The sequence below is a fragment of the Saccopteryx bilineata genome, chromosome 2 (genome assembly GCF_036850765.1).
Source record: "Saccopteryx bilineata isolate mSacBil1 chromosome 2, mSacBil1_pri_phased_curated, whole genome shotgun sequence".
Lineage (NCBI taxonomy): Eukaryota > Metazoa > Chordata > Mammalia > Chiroptera > Emballonuridae > Saccopteryx > Saccopteryx bilineata.
The window spans coordinates 77,013,768-77,033,145 of NC_089491.1; the positions used below are offsets into that span (position 1 = coordinate 77,013,768).

General features: G+C 37.0%; 1 protein-coding gene across 4 annotated transcripts in view; it reads left to right on the forward strand.

The window, feature by feature from the left end:
• The window catches only part of CCDC171 (coiled-coil domain containing 171), a 388,145-nt gene that overhangs the window by 94,230 nt on the left and 274,537 nt on the right, over positions 1-19,378 (forward strand). The gene's annotated exons all lie outside the window — the stretch shown is intronic.

Sequence of the window (19,378 nt, forward strand, 5' to 3'; positions counted from 1 at the left end):
AGCAATCACTGAACAACTAAAGAGCTGCAACAAAGAACTGATGCTTCTCACCTATCTCCCTTCCTGTCTGTCCCTATCTGTCCCTCTCTGTGACTCTCTCAAAAAAAAAAAAGAAAAAAAAAAAAAAAAAAGTAGAGAGACTGATTACAATTAAGATGTACATAATAAAACCTCTTTTATTTGGAATTATTGGGAAGACTAATTGAATTTGTGAAAATCTGACTTATAAAATGCTTTGAAATTTATTCAGAGTCCTGGCCGGTTGGCTCAGCAGTAGAGCGTTGGCCTGGCATGAGGAAGTCCTGGGTTCGATTCCCGATCAGGGCACACAGGAGAAGCACCCATCTCCTTCTCCACTTCTTCCCCTCTCCTTTCTCTCTCTCTCTTCCTCTCCCGCAGCTAAGGCTCCACTAGAGCAAAGTTGGCCCAGGCGCTGAGGACAGCTCCATGGCCTCCACCTCAGGTGCGGGAATGGCTCTGGTCGCAATGGAGCAACGCCCCAGATGGGCTGAGCATCACCCCCCTGGTGGGCATGCCTGGTGGTTCCCAGTTGGGTGCATGCAGGAGTCTGTCTGTCTGCCACTCTTTACTTCTAACTTTGGAAAAATACAAAAAAAAATTTATTCAGTGGTGTTTACTTATCTACCTACTTATTTCTGGGTGCATAAAACAAAGTTACCTTGGTTGATAGGAAATCAGGGTTTATAATTCATTGATCTAATGATTTAAAAGACTTTTTTGTAATGGTTTTGTAGCTGATCATTTTGTTTCCATTCTGTAATAAACTAGCTTTCACATCATCACCAAGTTTATCTTCCCTTTTTGGGGGTTGTTTTATTTATTTATTTTTTAAATTTTAATTTATTGTGTTAACATGGTTTCAAATGTCCCACTCAGTAGAACACCTTCAGCTCCCTGCAATGTGCCCCCATGTCTCATGCAAGGTCTCTTTCTGTTCTCATTTTACCCCCTTTCGCCACCTTCTTTCCACTTTTTCCTTTGAGACTTGCTGCCCTGTTATCTGTATCTATGTGTTATGTATATATGTATAATTTCTCTAATTCCTTCACCTTCTTTGATCCCATCCCCTTATCCCCCTTTCCTCTGACAGCTGTCCCTCTGGTCCCTGTGACCCTGCCTTTGTTTCTATTTTGGTTCTCAGTTTATTGTGTTCATTAGATTACACATACAAGTGAGATCATATGGTATTTGTCTTTCTCTGATTGACGTATTTTACTTAGTATAATAATCTCCAGATCCATCCATGCTGTTGCAAAAGGTAAGATGTTCTTTTTTTCATGGCTGTGTAGTATTTCATTGTGTAAATGTGCTACAGTTTTTTATCCACTCATTCGCTGTTGGACACTTGGGCTGTTTCCAGATCTTGGCTACTGTAAACAATGCTGCAATAAACAGAGGGGTGCATATATGATTTTGAATTAGTGTTTTAAGATTCTTAGGATATATTCCTATAAGTGGGATAGCTGGGTCCTAAGGCAGTTCCCTTTTTAATTTTTTGAGGAAACACCATACTGTTTTCCACAGTGGCTGCACCAGTCTACATTCCCACCAGCAGTGCAGGGGGATTTCTCTTCTCCACACCCTCACCAGTTTGTTGATTTGTTTATGAGAGCCATTCTGACAGTTGTGAGGTGGTATTTCATTGTTGTTTTAATTTGCATTTCTCTGATGATTAGTGACATTGAACATTTTCTCTTATGCCTATTGGCCATCTGTATGTCCTCTTTGAAGAAATGTCTATTCAGGTTCTCTGCTCATTTTTTTAATTGGAATATTTACCTTGCTGATGTTGAGTTTTAGAAGTTCTTTATAAATTTTGGTTATTAACCCCTTATCAGATGTGTCAGTGAATATGTTCTCACATTGAGTAGCTTGTCTTTTTATTTTGTTAGTGGTGTTGCTGTACAAATGTTTTTTAGTTTGATGTCCCATTTGTTTATTTTTTCATTTATTTCACTTGCCCGTGGAGCTATATCAGCAAAAATATTGCTACGAGCGATATTGGAGAGTTTACTGCTTACGTTTTTTCTTCCAAGATTTTTATGGTTTTGTGACTTACATTTAAGTTTTTTTATCTATTTTGAGTTTGTTTTTGTGAATTGTGTAAGTTGGATGTCTAGTTTCATTTTTTTTATGTACCTGTCCAATTTTCCCAATACCATTTATTTAACAGACTGTCTTGACTCCATTGTATTTTCTTGCCTCCTTTGTCAAATATTAATTGACCATAAAGGTGTGTGTTTATTTCTGGGTTCTCTGTTCTATCCCATTCATCTGTATGCCTGCTCTTATGCCAGTACCAAGCTGTTTTGATTTCAGTGGCCTTGTAGTATGGCTTGATATCAGGAAGTGTGATATTCCTTACTTTGCTCTTTATTTTCAAGATTGCTGAGGCTATTCAGATTCTTTTTTGGTTTCAGAGAAATTTTTGGAATATTTGTTCTAGATCTGTGAAGTATGTTTGCCACTTGTATTTTAATAGGAATTGTAATGAATCTAGATTGTTTTGTGTATAATGGACTTTTTAATGATGTTAATTATTTCTTTCTATGAACATGGTATATGCTTCCACTTATTTGTATCTTCCTCGATTTCTTTTTCAGTGTCTTATAATTTTCTAAGTATACGTCTTTTACCTACTTGGTTAATTTATTCCTAGGTACTTTATTTTTTGTAGTGGCAACATTAAAGGGGATTGTTTCCTTAATTTCTCTTTCTGACAGTTTATTTTTGGTGTATAAAAATGCTACTGATTTCTGAATATTAATATTGTGTACTACCACCTTGCCAAATTCATTTATCAGGTCTAGTAGTTTTTTGGCTGAGACTTTACGATTTTCTATGTACTGTATCATGTCATTAGAAACTAATGACATTTTTCTTCTTCTTTTCCAATTTGGATACCTTTTATTTCTTCTTGTCTGATTGCTATGGCTAGGACTTACAGACTTATGTTGAATAAGAGTGGTGAAAGGGGCACCCCTGCCTTGTTCCTGATCTTTAGGGGATTGCTTTTAATTTTTGCATATTAAGTATAATGTTGGCTGTTGGTTTGTCATATTGCCCTTTATTATGTTGAGGTATGTTCCCTGTATTCCCACTTTGCTGTGAGTTTTGATCATAAGTGGATGCTGAATTTTATCAAATGCTTTTTTTGCGTCTTTTGATATGCTCATGTGACTTTTATCCTTCATTTTGTTTATGTGATGAATCACATTTATTTGTGACTATTGTACCAGCCTTGCCTCCTGGAATAAATCCCACTTGATCATGATGTTTGATCATTTTAATGTATTTGCTAGATCCGGTTTGTTAATATTTTGTTGTATATTTTAGCACCCAGGTTCATCAGGGATATTGCCCTGTAGTTTTCTTTTTTTTGTAGTGTCTTTACCTGGTTTTGGAGTTAGAATAATGCTTGTCTTGCAAAATGAGCTTGGCAGTCTTACCTCCTCTTGAATTATTTGGAATAGTTTGAAGATAGGTGTTAGTTTTTTGAGTATTTGGTGAAATTCACCTGTGAAGCAATCTGATTCAGGACTTTTGTTTGCTGGGAGTTTTATGAGAACTATTTCATTTTTTTTGTAATCAGTCTGCTCAGGTTTTCTGATTCTTCCAGATTCAGTTTTGGAAGATTGTACATTTCTAGGAATTTATTTATTTTGCCCAGGTTCAAATTTTTTGTCATATAGATCTTCACAGTATTTTCTTACAACCCTTTGTATTCCTGTGATGTCAGTTGTTACTTCTCCTCTTTCATTTCTAATTGTATTTGTGTCCCCTTTATTTCTTGATGTGTCTGGTTAAAGGCTTTCAATCTTGTTTACTTTTTTCAAAGAACCAGCTCTTAGTTTCTTTGATCTTTTGTATTATCTTTTTAGCCTCTATGTCATTTATTTCCAATCTGGTCTTTATTATTTCCTTCCTTCTACTTCCTCTGGGTTTTATTTGTTGTTCTTTTTTTAGTTCTTTTAGGTTCAGGGTTAATTGTTTATTTGAGCTTTCTCTTGCTTCTTAAGGTATGCCTGTAGTGCTATGAACTTTCCTCTCAGGACTGTTTTTGCTATGTCCTATAAATTTTGGGTTGTTGTATGTTCATCTTCATTTGTTTCAAGGAAATTTTTTTATTTCTTCCTTGATCTCATTGTTAACCCATTTGTTATTCAATAACATGATATTTAGCCTGTAAGTGTTTGAATGGTTTTCAGTTTTTCTCTTGTAGTTGATTTCTAGTTTCATGGTCAGAGAAATTGCTTGATTTCAGTCTTCTTAAATTTGAGACTTGTTTTGTGTTGTAACATGTTGTCTATCCAATAAAATGTACCATGAGCACTTAAAAAGAATGTATATTCTGCTGCTTTGGGGTGAAATGTTCTGAAGGTATCAATTAAATCTAGTTGATTTAGTGTGTCATTTAAGGCCACTGTTTGTTAATTTTCTGTCTGGAGAGTATATCCATTGATATTAGTGGGGTATTAAAGTCCCCAATTATTATAGTATTGCTGTCGATCTCACCCTTGATATCTACCAAAATCTGCTCTATATATTTAAGCACTCCTATATTGGGTGCATAAATATTTACAATGGTTGTAACTTCTTGTTGAAATTCTCCCTTTATCATTATGTAGTGACTTTCTTTTTTCCTTACTGTATCTTTTGTTTTAAAGGCTATTTTGTCAGATACAAGTGTTACTACCCCTCCATTTCTTTCATTTCCATTTGCATGAAATATTTTTTCCGTCCCTTCACTTTCATTCTGTGTGTATCTTTTGTTCTGAGGTGGGTCTCCTGTAGACAGCATATAAAAGGGTCATGTTTTCTTATCTATGTAGCTATGCTATATCTTTTTTTTTTGACAGAGACAGAGAGAGAGGCAGAGAGAGGGATAGATAGGGACAGATAGAAAGGATGGGAGAGAGATGAGAAGCATCAATTCTTTGTTGTAGCACCTTAGTTCTTTATTGATTTTCTCATATGTGCCTTGACCGGGGACTATAGCAGAGCGAGTGACCCCTTGTTCAAGCCAGTGACCTTGGCTTCAAGCCAGCGACCTTGGGCTTCAAGCCAGTGACCTTTGGGCTCAAGTCAGTGACCATGGGATCATTTCTATGATGCCACACTCAAGCCAGTGACCCTGCACTCTAGCCAGATGAGCCTATACTCAATCTACTGACCTTGAGGTTTTGAATCTGGGTCCTCTGCATCCTAATCCCATGCTCTATTTATTGTACCACCCCCTTGGTCAGGCTATGCTATGTGTTTTGATTGGAGCATTTAGTCCATTTACATTTAAGGTTATTACTGATATGTTCTTATTTACTGTCATTTTATCCTTTAAACTGATAATAATTTTTCTTTTGATTTTTAAAAATTTCCTCTTCTTATAGTAGGCCCTTTAACATTCTTGCAGTACTGGTTTGGTGGTAATGAATTCCTTGAACCATTTTTTTTTTTGTCTGGGAAGCTCTTTATTTCTTCAATTTTAAATGATAGCTGTGCTATATATAGTAGTCTTGGTTGTAGGTTCTTGTTTTGCATTGCTTTAAATATTTCTTGCTAATCCCTTCTGTCCTGATGTATTTCTGTTGAGAAGTCAGATGTCATCCTTATGGGGGCTCTTCTAGGTAATTGACTACTTTTCTCTCGAAGCTTTTAGTATTCTTTCTTTGTCTCTTAACTAAGGCATTTCAATTATGATGTGTTGGTATAGGCCTCCTTGTGTTTATCTTTAATGAACTCCATGTGCTTCTTGAACTTGTGTGACTTTTTCCTTCATCAATTTAGGGAAGTTTTCAGCTATAATTTCTTCAAACAAATTCTCTATCCCTTGTGCATTCTTGTCTCTTTCAGGAACCTCTATGATGTGGATATTGTTTCTCTTCATGTTGTCACAGAGCTCTCTTAGAATTTCCTCAATCTATTTTTTTTTTTTCAGTGAGAGGAGGGGAGGCAGAGATAGAGTCCTGCATGCTCCTGGTCCAGGACCCAACCGAAAATCCCACTAGGGGGCGATACTTTGCCCACCTGAGGCCCTTTTTCTATTGCAACCAGAGCCATTTATTAGTGCCTGAGGTGGAGGCTATGGAGCCATTGTTAGCGCCTGGGGCTAACTCGCTCTAATTGAGCCTTGGCTGCAGGAGTGGAGGAAAAGAGAAAGAAAGAGAGAGAGAGAGAAGCAAGAGGGGGAGGAGTGTAGAAGCAGAGGGCGCCTCTCTTGTGTGCCCTGACTAGGAATTGAACCTGGGACATCTACACGCTGGGCTGATGCTCTACTACTGTCCTCAGTCTTTTTGAGCCTCTTTTCTTTATGCTGTTTTGCTTCTGTTTATCTTGTCCTCTAAATTGCTGATTTGATCCTCTGCTTTATCCAGCCTGCTGTTGATTCCTTCTAGTGCAGTCTTTATTTCTGATATTGTATTTGTCATTTCTGACTGGTTCTTTTTGTGATGACTTCAATGCATTTTTTAATACTTACTATCTTTTTGGTTAAGTTTTCAATTGTGATTATCCATTGTTGCCCTAAGATCCTTAGAACATCCTAATAACCATTATTTTAAACTCTGCATCTGGTAATTTGGTTATTTTAATTTCATTTAGTTCTTTTTTAGAGATTTATCTTGTTGGTTCATTTGGGTCATATTTATTTGTCTTCCCATTTTGTCTGTGTATTAGGTAGCTCTTCTCTGACTTTCAAATTCGTTGTGGTGTCTTTAAGAGGAAGATGGGGTCAATGGTACTGACCTCCAGGCCACCTGAGTTTCTTGCTTTAGCAATGATTCTTGAGGGTTATATTTACCCTCCTGTTGTATGTGAGTCTTGAATGCTATTTGCCCTTTTGTGGGTGGGTTTATCCCTTCAGGTTGGCTGTCTCTAAGGGTCAACCTTGACCATGTGTATTAGATGCTGTGCAGTGTCTGTCCTGTTGGGAGTGTTTATTCTCTACAGTGTCTGGTGCCTGCTGGATTCCTCCTTTGGGCATGCTGCTTTTGTAGCTAACTAAGTCTAACACTGGTGTGGACTGCCACCCACTAGTGGTTGTGTTGGTTGTAGGTCCTATTGGGTTAATGTTAGCAGCCGTTTGTAACCCACCGTGGGCTACTTGTTTGGAGCTACTGCTCTGTTTGCATCTGTGTTTTCTGAGCCTGGGTAGTGTGGGAGGGGCCAGCCTGTTTATGAGAATCAGCTTTTTCCTGCTTAGAGCTGACAGCAGCTCTGTAAAAGGGTCCAAGCTTCGTATGATTTGCTTCCACTTTTCAACTGTTACACCTCCACTTGCAGCTGTCTGGTCTTCCCACAGAGTCTTCTGTACAAATATTGTAAAGTGGGGTCAGACTGGCCTCACCCCACCAACACCTCTACAGGTTGCAAGCTTGGTGCATTAGGGCAGCTGAGGTTGAGATGACAACATTAATGGGACCTCCTACTTCAGGGGTCTCATAGTCAGGAGCTCAGTATGGGGAAAGTGGCCCCTACTCCAGAGCCTGATCCCTCAGATACTGCTGAATACTTCAATTCTATTTCTCCCCAGAGAGATGAGAAGCGGGTTTAGATTGGTTGGGGCCAAAAATCCCCTCTGCAGAAGTTATTTCAGCTGGGGAGCCCCTGGTTTCAGGGAGGAAGACCAAGAGAGACCTTTCCAGCGGCTGACTGTGCCTCCTTGTTGCGTTCAGAATAAAGTGCAGATCCTTGTCTAAGGCCCTTCTTTGGTCCCAATGAGAACTTTTCCAGCTCCTTTTTTTGCCGTTGCCTTACGTCAGCCTCTGTAGAGGATTTGTGCTTCCTAAACACATTATGTATTATCATGTCTTCTTGCTTTTGTTCAGGTTGTTATTTTTTTCAACCCACATTGACTAAAATGCTCCTTTTCTTTTTTCTGTTAACAAATTTCTTTATATCCTGCCTTGGCTGGGTAGCCTCAGTTGGTTAGAGCATCATCACAAAGTTGGGCTGCTGATTTGATCCTGGGTCTGGACACATATGAGAACAGATTAATGTTCCTGTCTCTCTCTCTCTCTAAAATCAGTAAAATAAACATTAAAAAAAGAAAAAAACCCACAAATATTTTTTTAAAAGTTTCTAAATATCCCTTAATATCTCACCCTGATAACCTTGCAACCTGTGCAGCTTTCTCTGAGTCTGTCTTTACCTCCTTTATTATCCATCTGCAGTCAGAATTCTCCCCCCCCACTTCATGTTTCTTTAGTACTTAGTTTAGCATCTTTAGTTTAACACTCACCAAAATCTGATGTGTATTACCTGTCCTAAAAATTGTGAATGCATCAAGGTTAACTTAATTCATTTTACATATTATACTATAGTACTTGCCTCAAGAAACATTTGTTAGGTGTATTTATTTGGTTGATGCAACATACTCCTACTCTACAGTTTGCTGGGAACCCTACCAGAGAGGGCATAAAGTGTATATAGTAATACCCTATTTTTTCTTTGTATTGTTTCTCACTTATGTTTCCTTCCTCAAAGACTTGGCAACTTCAATTTCAACTATATCCCACAATTTAGTGATACCAGTTATTGAGAGAAATAAGTATTTTTTCTCCTTGTTAAAAAACTTGGGGTTTTCCTGTTCAGATAGCTTGGTTGATTGGAGCATTGTCCTGAAGCAAAGAGGTTGCTGGTTCAGTGCGGGTCAGGGCACATACAGGAACAGATTGACATTCCCCCCCCCTTCTCCTTCCTCTCTCACTAAAATCAGTTCAAACAAACAAACAAATATACAACCGGTTATAATAAGAAGTGGTGGCCAAATTAGTGCTGCCCAGATAGAAGGGTAATGATGGAATAAAAGTGAAACTCTTTATTTATTGCTGATCCAATTTTATATACATTCTCCATTCAACTCAAGCTAGTCAGTGTGTTCTGATTCTGGGATTGATATTGCTTGCTCTGTGGTTGAATTTGCTGTTTGAGTACTTGGATGTGGAGTTTTGGAAAGTTTAGAGCTCTCTGTGTAGCATGCTCAGGTGCCTGTTCCCTATTTTGTGCTACCCTAAATTTCATGGGCTATTCCACTTCTTAACTCCTGATTCAGAAGGGTGAATCAGCCATGGGTCAAGATGTATCAGAATCATTGAGCTGAGTCTTGGTTTTGGTTTGCTTGTGGATTAGGCACTATACTCAATAGTTTGGAAACTGAGCCAGAGTTATAACTGAGAATATAACAGTCAAGGCAGTACCAATGTTAGTTGCATGCATTCTCCTAATTCTGGCCTTCTAGTGCTCCACTGAATAGATACAAAATGGAAGAAGACTGGATTAATTCACGACTGAGGGGATGGGTGCTTTGTGATTAAAAGCTTTGCATGTTTCCAACAGGTTTTTATTAACATTTACAGTTTGGTAAATGGTCTGTAATAAGGCAAATTGCAGCTCAGTAGCAACTTCTGCTTGCTTGTTTGGGCCCTTGACACTCATCCTATGAGACACTATTGCTTTATCACAGTGCTGAAGATTGTGAATTGTTTCTTAAAAGCTTGATGCGTTACTAAAAGCTGTGGATTATCTGTGAATAGTACATTACTGAGAAGCTAATAGGATATTCAAAAAACTTATTTAGGTTGCAACCTAAATAATTTACAGTTTCAGTAAGTTATTCAGTGGTTCAACCTAACTATTTACAGGTTCCTTTCCATTTTTTTCATCTCCCTTAAGCCCCTAGCTTTGTGACTTACTTTCTTCCATCTTTGTTTTCTTTTCCTTCTCTTTTTTTCCTTCACTATTATTAGCTTTCTCTTTTAACTTGGTCTGTTTTATGCTTATTACAACTGTTATTCTATCTCTTTGCTTGACTATAATATATAAAACTTTAAAATTATTTAATGAAAATTTATTTAATGGAAATAATATTACATTAAATAGTAGGTAAAATGTTTTTCTTTTTATAAAAAAGTTACAATTTTATTTAAGAATAGTTTTGTTGTATCTATTCCTTTATAGCCTTTTTCTTTCAATAAATTAGTGGCTTTTGGGTGGCAGGAGTGTTTAAAAATTATTCTATAAAGAGGCCTGTCAAATTAAAAAGCTTAAACTACAGAAAATGGAGTTTTTCTGCTCTGCATTCTCAAAGTCTGGCTGTTATTTTTACTTTGAAGTCATAATTGTTTTTGACTAAAGAGAAAATGACTTAAGCTTTTAGTTTTTGTTTTAGAAATTAAACTTTGTTTTGATGACATTTCATGATCCTATGTACTGTAGCTTGTCTTTGCCACAGTTATATTTCTTTTGAATGTAATAGTTGCAGTATTTTATAGGATATAGATGGGAAGCATAAATTACTTACAGGTAATTTTTCTCTCCCTTTGAGATCACAGCTTATTTTCTAGTTTAGGTCATATTCATGGCCATTATTCAAATCTTGGTTTTTTTTGTTTTCTCTGTTGCATTGCATGAGAAAATTAAAGCCTTTTTACTCTATATGTTTACTACTGAGATAATGGTATTACTAATAATATTCAGAGAATTCAGGAAGTTTTGAGACTTAAAAATAATAGTTGTATAATGTAGTATATTATAGGCGTTTAGAGCTGGAAGAGGCCTTAGAGATCATCTTGGTTAGGATATACAAAGTGTTAATAAACCAGTTGGAAAATGATAGCTCCCCCGTGTCAAGAGATATAATATAAATATAGAACATCATTTTGGAAAAGCCCAAAACATAAACCTAGTTGACTTTACTTGTGCTTTTATATTAATGAAATTAATAATTAAAGCTATGATTAGTAAATGAATAGTATATTATTACCTTTAATGTCACAGAATTAATAGAATTTCAACATTGGACATCTAAGGATTTAATAAAATTAGTTTTGTGTTCAGTGTTATACAGTATTGAATTTGACTTTAAAAAGTTTTGATTAAAATTGAATTATTAATTTCAGAATCTGTGAATTTAATAATGATTTAATCAGGGACTAAATTAAACTGAATTTCTAGTTGAAGCTGCTCAGTAATCATGCTTATTAAAATTCAGAGGCTCAACAGATCCAGCTGGGTCTTTTAGTCATTATTGTGAGTTTTATATCTGCTTCTCTCGAAGCTGGGGAGCTATCATTTTCAAATTGGTATTATTAGAACTTGCTTTGTGCTTTCTACAATGAAATTTTTTTAAGTCCATCATTTCTTGAGATTTGTTTTTCTGCCACTCAGTAATATTTAGTTACAGCTCTAGGAGAGGCCATATATTGGAAAGGGAATTGCTTGTTCTCATGAGGTTTTGCTCACAAAATATTTTATTCTCTAAAGAACTTGTGATTGAAAATGGTCAAGTATATATATATTTTTTCTATACTTTGGGGACTTGGCTGATTATATAATAATAATGATTGCTAGCATTAGATAGGATTTGGGAAAGTGTTTTGATCACTATGCTTTGTGGTAAAGTTAATGTTTCTTGATAATATTTTGCTTCAAATAATCTATTAGCTTTGCTTTAGAAGGATATGCTTCGGATTTTGCAGGAGGCGTTCAAAAGTAATGGGCTAAAACTGTTGTATTTGGAATTTTACTAAAAAAATGTTGATTCTTGTTTTCACCCAGAATAGGGGTAGTATTTATATATGAGCATTGTTTTTGATAATATAAACATCACTTTTTGACTCTCTTAATGGTCCTTAAAAATTTAATACTATTAAGTAGTATTCATTGAATGTGTGTTTATATTTGTGTATTTAAATGTTTATTATTTGGCTGACTTTCCTAAATTATAATATGAACATAAAGATTTTTGAAATTTATTGTTTTTAAATTTTTTATTGAATTTATTGGGGTGACATTGGTTAAAAAAATTATATAGATTTCAGGTGCACAGTTCTGCAACACATCATCTGTATGTTGTATTCTGTGTTATCTACCCCAAGTCAAGTCTCCCTCCATCACCATCTATCACCCTCTACCCTCCTTCATTCCCCACCCCCTTGCAGTTCATCCTTGTATAAATTATTAAGTTTTGACAATCAAGATCTCATTTTAACCTGTGAAAAAGTAAATTGCTGTTGTGTGTATGTATATAAGCGAGGGGGGATATGTCAAGGCCCATGTTCAGATTGGAAGGTATCATATACTGAAAAATAAACTATAATTATAAAGCTACTCAAGTAGGGTGATATTTCATCATAAGTAATTGGGATGATTAAAAAAAAAACAGCCACCATAGTAACTTCTATGGATGTTATTTCTATGGATATATAGTTTTATGGGAAATATTGAATAAAAATTTAACATTTGACCGAAACTTACTCTTTATGTCACATTTGGTAAAATATGTTAATCAAAATTAGAAACTTAGTATTTTATTTTGTTGGCATTTTGTCTTTAACCCAAGGGTTTTATTTATTTAGATGATAGATTCTGTATTAGTAAAAAGCAAAAGATTTACACACTTTTAAGAGAAACCAGAGAATTAGATTTTGTTTTTATTCTAGAATTCTTTGTTTGTTAAAAGGCTGTTAAGAGAACTAGCAGCTTTGGGAACAAAATTTAAATATAAGTACAATTCACATAAAAAAAACCTCTAACACTTTGCTATATGAATGAAGAATGGAATTTTTATTTATAAAACTAAAACAATTTATTAGGAAAAAAACATTGTCAACTAAAACAAGGATAGTTTTTTTTTTGTTTTTTTTTTTTGCATTTTTCTGAAGCTGGAAACAGGGAGAGACAGACTCCCGCATGCGCCCGACCGGGATCCACCCGGCACGCCCACCAGGGGGCAACGCTCTGCCCACCAGGGGGCGATGCTCTGCCCATCCTGGGCGTCGCCATGTTGCGACCCTCCTGGGTGTCGCCATGTTGCGACCAGAGCCACTCTAGCGCCTGGGGCAGAGGCCACAGAGCCATCCCCAGCGCCCGGGCCATCTTTGCTCCAATGGAGCCTTGGCTGTGGGAGGGGAAGAGAGAGACAGAGAGGAAGGCTCGGCGGAGGGGTGGAGAAGCAAATGGGCGCTTCTCCTATGTGCCCTGGCCGGGAATCGAACCCAGGTCCTCCGCACGCTAGGCCGACGCTCTACCACTGAGCCAACCGGCCAAGGCCAAGGATAGTTTTTTTGATTATTAGGTTGGTTCACAAACCTAACTATTAAATATAGAGGGTCCTCGGGTTATGACACAGTTCTGTTCCTATAACAGTGACGTAATCCGAATTTTGGTGTAAGTTGAAATACACCCTACCCTAAGTCATATACCTATCCTAACACAGTTGTAAAATCATAATCTAGAGCATAAAAACATAACTAAGCCCTAGGAAAAGAATACTGCATATTCTTCTGCTGCACACAACCAAACTATACTGCTCACAGAAATTAGGGGATATTTCAAAATGAATAAGAAGCAATAAAATATCTCCTAATTTTTGTAAGCAGTATAGTTTGCCCACATAGTCTGTAAGTACAACTCTAATGGTGTAAGCCAAAACATTCACGTCTCAATTTCTTTAAGTTTTTATGGGAGTGAGCATTATAAACTCAAAACGTTGTATGTCGAGACTGTCATAATCCGAGGACTCTTGTATAAGGAAAATTTCTATTGGCTATAAGACTCTTAGCCAGAAATCTCTGCTGAAAATTATAATCTACTAATTGTAATCACACTTTTAGGCATAGTTAATTCTTCTAAAGCCTTCTCAAACCTCTTCTCTATTCTTTGAAAAAATTTACTCTAATTAGTGTTTCCTGGATAATTCAACATTAAATTTGATTTAAACTGTGTTGGTGTTGAAATTTTAGCTCGTATTTTAGTTAGGATTGAGCCTTGTACTTGAAAGAGAAGAATTATTGCAGAACTAGGAATTTATTTGAACCTCTATATTGAGCTGACTCCAAGTATGCAATTTGTCTGGCTTTCTACATTTGTTTTTATGAAAATTTTTCTACTCTGATATTGATGAGGTCTCAGCCTCAGTTAGCATGGCATAATAGGAAGAACATATGTTTTGGAGATAGACTGACCTAGGTTTTAATTCCAGTCATGTCTCATAATTGTTGTGTGACCCCTAATGATATTATCCCTCTGAATCTGTTTGCTCATTTGTAAAATGGTGCTAATAATCTTTACTATGCAGGATTTTTGATGAGCATTAAAGATAAAGATAAAGATTAAAAAGTAATATGTGTACATTCTTACAAAAATTAGATTTTCTTTAAGAAAAAATTTAGAATTTCTTCAATAGCTGGAGATAAAATTTACATACCATATTATTTAACCACTTAAGTATACAATTTAATGTCTTTCAATACATTTATGGAGTTGCACAACTATCACCACAATCAATTTGAGAACACTTTCTTCAGCCCCAGAAGAAACCGTCATGCCCGTTAACAGACATTCCCCATTTTCTCCCAGCCCTAAGGAACCCTAATCTACTTTCTATCTCTACAGAGTTACCTATTCTGGACATGTCATATAAATAGAATCATATACTATGTGGCTCTTTGTGCCTGGCTTCTTTCACTTAGTTTAATATTTTAAAAATTCATCCATATTCTTTTATTGATTAGTAAGTACTTCATTTATTTTTATGCCTGAATAATATTCCATTGCATGGATTTATCAACATTTATTCAACTGTTCATTAGTTGATAGACATTGGATTACTTCAACTTTTTTTACTGTTACGAAAAATATGAAAATTCTTGTATAAGTTTTTGTGTGGATGCATATTTTCATTTCTAGTGGATGTGTACCTAGGAGTACAGTTGCTAGGTCATACAGTAACTCCAATTTTAACATTTTGAGAAACTTTCAAACTGTTTCCAAAGTGGCACTATCATTTTACATTTGCAACAGAAGTAAGTATATGAGAATTACTTGGTTTTTGATTATCTCCACTAACAATTATCACCTGTCTTTTTATTTTATTTTATTTTATTTTATTCATCCTAGTGTGTGTGACACAATATGTTCTTATGGTTTGATTTGTATTTTCCTGATGACTAATGATATTGAGCATCTTTTCATGGGGCTACTGGCCATTTGTATGTTTTCTTTAAAGAAGTTTCTGTTCAGATCTTTTGTTTATTTTCAATTGGGGTTTTGTCTTTTCATTTTTTAATTGTAGGGTTATAAGAGTTTTTTTATATATTCTAGAAAAACTCCTTTATCAGATATATGATCTGCAAACTTTTCTTCCAGTCTGTGAATTGTCTTTTTATTTTTCTGATGGTGTCCAATGAAGCACCAAGGTTTTTAATTTGGATGATTAGTAAATTTTCTTGAGTGAAAGTTTCCCATTTGTTCTTCGGGCAATTTCTATAGCTTTACATGATTTAAAAGAAAACCCACAAACCTTTTTTTCACTAAATTGTTTTGCTAGGCAGAAGGTTCAGCAGGCCCCTTACTTTATTATTCTGAAAGTTTTTCCCTACACAGTGTTTTTTTTCTTCTTTTTTTTTGTATTTTTCTGAAGCTGGAAACAGGGAGAGACAGTCAAGCAGACTCCCGCATGCGCCCGACCGGGATCCACCCGGCACACCCACCAGGGGCGAAGCTTTGCCCACCAAGGGGCAATGCTCTGCCCTTCTGGGGCATCGCTCTGCTGCAACCAAAGCCACTGTAGCGCCTGGGGCAGAGGCCAAGGAGCCATCCCCAGCACCCGGGCCATCTTTGCTCCAATGGAGCCTTGGCTGCGGGAAGGGAAGAGAGAGACAGAGAGGAAAGGGGGGGGGACTGGAGAAGTAAATGGGCGCTTCTCCTATGTGCCCTGGCCGGGAATCGAACCCTGGTCCCCTGCACGCCAGGCCGACGCTCTACCGCTGAGCCAACCGGCCAGGGCCCCTACACAGTGTTTTAATGTCCTACAGGTTTAATTGTTTCTAGGTCTTCTTATTCAGTATTTGCCTAGATTATTACTTAATTATTTTTCCAATGAAAAGAAATGCATTATTTTAATGCATACTGAATAATAAACTCTACAACTGTGTACATCCTTTTCTTAAATTTTTGAAAAGACTTTTACTATTCTACATAAAGTAATTATGGCAGTGTATTACTGGATTTGAAGCATATAGAAATAACATGTATAGCCTGACCAAGTGGTGGCGCAGTGGATAGAACATTGTACTGGGACATTGAGTACCCAGGTCCGAAACCCCAAAGTTGCTGGCCTGAGCGTGGGTTCATCTGGCTTGAGCGCAGGCTCACCAGCTTGAGCGTAGACTCACCTGGCTTGAGTGCAGGTTCATGTGGCTTGAGTGTGGGTTCATCTGGTTTGAGTGTAGGCTCAGCAGCTTGAGCATGGGGTCGCTGGCTTGAGCGTGGGTTCATAGACATAACCCCATGGTCGCTGGCTTTAGCCCAAAGGTCACTGGCTTGAAGCCCAAGATTTCTGGCTTGAGCAACACGTCACTCACTCTGCTGTAGCCCCCTGGTAAAGGCATATATGCGAAAGCAATCAATGAACAAACACCAAGGAGACTAAGGAGCCGCAAGGAAGAGTTGATGCTTCTCATCTCTCTCCCTTTCTGTCTGTCAGTCCCTATCTGTTCCTCTCTCTGTTTCTGTCACACACACAAAAAATAAATAAATAACATGTATAACATTAATAGCACAGAAAATGGGGGAGGAAATGGAGCTATATAGAAATGAGTTTTTATATAACTTTGGAATTAATTTAGTGTATGTCTAAAGTAGAGCTTGATAAGTTAAGATATATATTGTAAGCCGTAGAGAAACCACTAAGAAAAAACTAAAAAAAAAAAATAAAATTAAGCAATTATTAAATTAATTAAAATGTTACACTTGGGTTGCTTCCCAATTTTGGCTATAGTAAATAACCCTGCAACTGAGCACAGGGGTTCATGGGTTCTTTCCAATTAGTGTTTTGGTTTCTTCAGATATATTCCCAGAAATGTAATTGCTGGTGTATAAGGCCATTTCCATTAAAAAAAATTTTTTTTCCCCCTTAGAGAGAGTCAGAGAGAGGGATAAACAGGGACAGACAGACAGGAACGGAGAGAGATGAGAAGTATCAATCATTAGTTTTTCGTGGCGCATTGTGACACCTTAGTTGTTCATTGATTGCTTTCTCATATGTGCCTTGACCACGGGCCTTCAGCAGACCAAGTGACCCCTTGCTCAAGCCAGCGACCTTGGGTCCACGCTGGTGAGCTTTTTTTTTTTTTCCTTGCTCAAGCCAGATGAACCCGCGTTCAAGCTGGTGACCTCGGGGTCTCAAACCTGGTCCTCCGCATCCCAGTCTGACGCTCTATCCACTGAGCCACTGCCTGGTCAGGCGCCATTTCCATTTTTAATTTTTTTAAGGAACCTCTACTGTTGTGGTTGCACCAATCTGTATTCCCACCAATAGCGCATGAGGGTTCCCTTTTCTCCACATTCTTGCCAACACTTGTTGTTTGTTGATTTATTGATACTAGTCATTCAGACAGATGTGAGGTGGTATCTCACAGTTGTTTTGAATTTACATTTCTCTGATTTGTGATGCTGAACAACTTTGCTTTTTATTTTATTTTATTTTTTAGTAAGAGGGAGAGAGACAGACAGGAAGGGAGAGATGAGAAGCATCAGCTTGTAGTTATGGCACTTTAGTTGTTCATTGATTGCTTTCTTATATGTGCCTTGATGGGGGGCGGGGCTCAGTATTAGCCAGTTACTCCTTGCTCAAGCCTGTGACCTTGGGGTCAAGCTAGCGACCTTAGGCTTCAAGCAGCGACCATAGGGTCATGTCTATGATTCCACGCTCAAGCTGGTGACCCTGAGCTTAAGCTGGTGAGTCCATGCTCAAGCCAGATGAGCCTGCACTCAAGCTGGCAACCTTGGGGTTTAGAACCGTGGTCCTCAGCATCCCAGGCTGATGCTCTAGCCACTGCTCCACCACCTGGTCAGGTGAACAACTTTTTATTTGTCTATCAGCTATCGGTATGTCTTCCCTGGGGAAGTATCTATTCAGGTCTTCTGTCCACTTTTTAATTATTATTTGTTTTTCTGGTGTTGTCTGTGTTCTTTATAAATTTTGGATTTAACCTTTTATCAGATATGTCATTAGTAAATGTCTTCTCCATTCAATTTTATTGATGGTTTCCTTTGCTGTGTGAAAACTTTTTAGTTTGATATAGTACCATTTATCTTTTTAATTTTGTTTCCCTTACCTGAGGAGATATATCAGAAAAAATATTGGTATGAGAAAGATTTTACTGCCTATGTCCTCCAGTTTAATTCAATTGTGACTTTGTGTATGTGGAGATAGCTTCAGATTCCATAGGTTAAGAGTTCAATCCTACAAGACTGCCAACCCTCTTCCGATGTCAGTCACAGGTCCAGGTTGTTATTTGTGCTTCTGACCAACAGATTCTAATTGAAGTTTCTCATAACCTCCTCCTTTGCTAGAGCAATTTACAGAATGCAGGAAAACAGCTTATTTACTAGATTACTGTTTTTTCATAAAAGGAACAGACAGATGGAAGAGACTCAGAGGTGAGGTATATGGGAAGAGTGACTGAGCTTCCATGTTTTCTCTGGGTGTGCCACCCTCCCCATATCTTCAGGTGTTTCCCGAATAGACTGTCCTGAACATCCTCCTTTTGGATTTTTATGGAGGTATATGTAGGCATGGTTGATTAAATCATTGGTCATTGGTGATTAATTCAACCTCTAGCCACTCTCCCCTCTTCTGCTCCTCTTGATTCCCCTGAACTAGCCCTTATCATTAGGTTATCTAAGGCTTTCCAAAAATCAATCCATGTACGTAAACTCAGCAGTGGTTGAAAGGAGTTTTTTTTTGTGAGTAACAGAAGATACCCATTTCACCTACATCACTGAAGCTATTTTAGGAACTGGGAATAAAATTAAATATTATAACAAGTTACCGTTATGGCTCCTATATTGGAAATTACAAGGGTTTTAGGAGTTATGTGAGGAACCCTGAATGTAGACCAAATACTATATATTTCTTGTTATAAATTACAATATCACAGTATGCTAAATCAATGTTTAAAAACAGATTATCCATGGATACTTTTCACATAGCTGGTTAAGTGAGAGAACATAATATAATTGAATCCCTGCTGTGCTGCTCATATCAGAGAGTTGTAAAAGGAGATGACAGAGTACTGGGAGGTGAAGGGAATTGGTATTTTATAATTTTAGAACAAGGAAGTATGCATAAAACCCAGGAGTCACAAAACAAATTATTGATATATTTGATCACTTAAAAATACAGTTTTTGTTTTTAAGAATATAGTCAGAAGGCAGATTTCAAATTGAAAATACTAATTTGCAACATGTATGACAAAGGGATTATTTTCATAATTTACAAAGAACTGTTATAAATTACTAAGGAAAATAGGGACAATGTAATAAAAATGGGCACATAATGTAAAAAGTCCATTCA